Source organism: Phyllobates terribilis, unplaced genomic scaffold, assembly GCF_046119375.1.
Source record: "Phyllobates terribilis strain yellow unplaced genomic scaffold, ASM4611937v1 Scaffold_3456__1_contigs__length_78286, whole genome shotgun sequence".
Classification (NCBI taxonomy): Eukaryota; Metazoa; Chordata; class Amphibia; order Anura; family Dendrobatidae; genus Phyllobates; species Phyllobates terribilis.
In genome coordinates this window covers 56050-59733 of record NW_027366209.1, presented here as the reverse complement: position 1 = coordinate 59733, position 3684 = coordinate 56050, and the positions used below count along the sequence as shown (strand labels likewise).

General features: G+C 37.0%; 1 pseudogene; it reads right to left on the bottom strand.

The window, feature by feature from the left end:
- Positions 1-242: 242 nt before the first annotated feature.
- LOC141247960 (uncharacterized) lies at positions 243-3449 on the bottom strand (annotated as a pseudogene).
- Between the last annotated feature and the right edge of the window lie 235 nt (positions 3450-3684).

Here is a 3684-nt window from a genome sequence, read left to right as displayed (position 1 = left end):
ACAATCGTATAAAAATCTCTTGCTGAGACTAAGTGGGGGTGGTTTATGAATAAGGACATATAACAGATACCATTACAATACCCCCAAGGGGTCCTGCAAGCATAAGGCATAATAAAATCTCTCCACTAACTTCACAACATGAAAACTTAACCTTTCATCTAAGCATTCAATGATGTTTCAAACCTTTCACAGCACTTTCCAGTCTGTCCATGGCATGTCCTCTTCACCTTTCACAACAAATCCTACCTTCTTCTACGAGCAGGTGATTTGGACCTTGATCTTCTTCCCCTTCACATATTTTACAAATTTCATCATCCAAATCTTGACACTGAACAATCTAGCATACTATAGAATTTCATAATAGAACTAAATCAACTAATCCTTCACCTGATTCATTGTTCTAGCTAGAAAGACGATATTATAAGGGGAAAAAACTCACAATAATGAGCAGGAAAAAGTACCTGGTAGCTTCAAGAGAAGAATAAGGAGAATGCCTGCGCTTGGAAGCCTTGCTAGAAGGGGGTGACTGCGAAACTTGTCTAGAAATATAACACATCCAATTATACTAATCCCAGTGAGTTCATCACGCATTTCTAAGCCTTTTTACTCACACCAACACTAAATAAAACATACTACTCTTTCAACCAAAACTAACACTTCAATCCTCTTTTTTGCAGCTAACACCAGACACAAAATACTACTCAATGTAATGAGCTAGAAATATTGTCTAGCAGCATACAGAATACGGAATTAATTACTTACTCCAGACAAGACTAACAGAAACCAGTTACCTGCCTGCCAGACATATCTGAGGGCTATTTTAAGAAATTATTGACATAAAACTGATGCAACCACTTAAGGCACGAGATCAGAATCCACTAAGTAGTGTTTATTTACTTCATATAGTGATTTTCCTAAGTATTTACAAGATTAATTATTGCGTCTTCTGCATAATCTCAGATATAAGGTCAAGAAAAAAAAATGCTGAGGTAGGATTACCTTTGCCTGGATCGAACAGGTGATGGTGACAAGTTACGCTTTTTTGAATGCATCTTCCTGAATGGTATGACCAAATATGATATTGTTTCCAAAATGAATTAATAATATAGGTCAATTTGTAGCAAACCACCCGCTAAGTCGATATTTATTTGAAACCTCTTAAAAGTGTTGCTCCGTTTACAATTCGCCACCCACGAACATTACCGTCCAAGTTTCCGTCAAAAGGGCATGTTAAAAGAAAATTTTGCCCTAAATTTTTAAAAATCGAGGGTAAAATGGTAAATTTTTAGAAAAAATGATAGAAAATTGGACGGTAATGTTTGTGGGTGCCTAGCGGAGCAACATTTTTGGATGGTCAAAATAAATATCGACATAGTGGGTGGTTTGTTGCAGATTGGCCTACATACCAGGTGGTTAAATGCAAAAACCCAAAAAAAAGAGCAAATTAAGAAACCAACCTTTTCGATTTCTCGGAGGCGTCATCAGTTGAATTATCAGAAAGGCTAGGAACTGAATTATCCCTGCTATCATTTGAAGAAGAACGTCTTCTCTTGTGCTTATGTCTAGATCTATCAGATCTCTCACTTTTTCTACGGACATTATCCTTGGTATGACGATGAGGAGAAGACTGCCTTTTGTGGTCATATTGTTTGTTTGATCTTTCCTTAAGATCCTCATATTTTTTCTTGTTATGAATTTCATCGTGTTTTTCCTCTGACTCAATCCTATTTTCATGCCGATCACGTCTTCTAGCTTCTTTCTCTCGTGAATCCTCCTTTCTCACGTCTGGTTCATTACTTTCTTTCCTGATAAAATCTTTGTCCCTAGAATCATTAAAGGAATCGGTTTTTCTCTCCATAAGTTTCCCATTTTTATTACTTGTTTGTTCCACCAGGTCAGTGAGCTGTGATGCATTATTGAGCTTTTCTGGACTTGGAGATGTATGGGAAGTCTCAATTCTGCAATTCTGACCTTCTACGATATCCTTAATGCCATTTTCGGACACCTCATCATCATCATCATCGTCCGATTCATAATTTACAAGACCTAGAACACCACCAGACGCAGCTCCTGAGCTAGATTTTTCAGACTTGACCTCCTTTGTTTTAGTGGCCTTAGATTGTTTTTGAATTTGAGCATCTGTATCATTCTTAACTGTTTACCACAGAGCACAAAGGATAAGGTACGGGAAAATTGATATATAAATTAAAAAGCTTAAGAAGTTCTGACGGTTACCTTCAAATGAATCGTCATCTTCACTAAGTACTCTCGTTGCAATTTCATCAAAAAGATTAGAAGTGACCTAATCAAGTACATAATATAATTTAGACCAGTAAACATGATAGAGAATAAATCGAAGTTTATTTAGAACCCCAACCTTCAAAAGAACATCAGTCAGGACTCGTTTTATTTCCTGATTAATAGCAGCAGTCCTAGCAGCTTCTTCATAATCCTATATAGGAAAAGGAATAGCATAAATCTATTTGTAAAGAAAACTAAAAGACCAAGAAAGAGTATGGACTAAACAATACCTCATCTTCATCTTCTTCAGTTGATTTTGATGAATCGATACTTTTGCTGTCAGCTTGATCATTCTTCCCAAAAGATTTATCAACAGGTTCATCATCAATGGATTCACTATCCTCTTTATGATGGTCTGATCCAAAACTCACAATAGTGTCTTTCTTCTTAATTATTTCATCTCTTAGCCAATTGGGTACCGCAGCCTAACAAGTGTAAGCTGAGAAAACCACGATGAAGAATATCATGTAGCAAATGTAAGAACCGTTACATACCTTTTTAGGACGGTCTGAATTCATAGGAGTTGTTGCATATATATCCCCATGAAAGCTTGGAACTGGAGGTCTCCCCATGCTTATAGTTGGATCAAGCTGCAAAACATCATACACATTATTAGCAGGGTCAAAACCTCACGCCGGTTACTGGTTAATAATCCTCAACACTTTAATAATCAAGAACCTGAGCTGCAGATGGAAATGTCGGCGGAACTGATTGAAAAGAAATTGGTGGAGGGGTCCACGGATGCAATGATTGTACATGTGCAATGGAGTCAATGACTTTTGCAGGGTTGACCGGATCAGTAGACATCATGGGATGGTTGAACCTGGCTGTGAATTGTAGTGGTTGGTCACAAGGATCAGTTCTGACGGTTGCTAATTGATTATTACCAGAACCGTTTGATTGTAGTCCTGTACAAACATGACCACCTAGACTCTTCAGTTACTTCTCCAAACCAAATAAGATGAATAGAGCACTCATTTTCACAATTTTCAGCATATTTAATTTAATGAAAACTGCAAAGAGCAGTTTATAAAGCTGATAATCCTGACGCTATGACTTCTATTCAAGCATTCACAAAATCTAGAGATATGCCTCCTTTGTTACTCATACCCTATTTATTGTTTTCCTTTACGTCTTAGTTTGCACATGTCAGCCAGACTCATTTAATCCTTGATAATCCTCAAGATAAAACGTGTACAAGCCCAAATATACTCAAGCTTCTCACACATAATACATGCCATCAACAAACATAGTGACATCTATCCGAAAAGCAAAGGCCATATCCGCACAGAAAAGAGGTTAGTTCTGCTTTTGTAAGTACTACAGAACTCAACAGTTTGACCATACATTGTGCTAATAAAAAACTTGAATCAAATATTAACA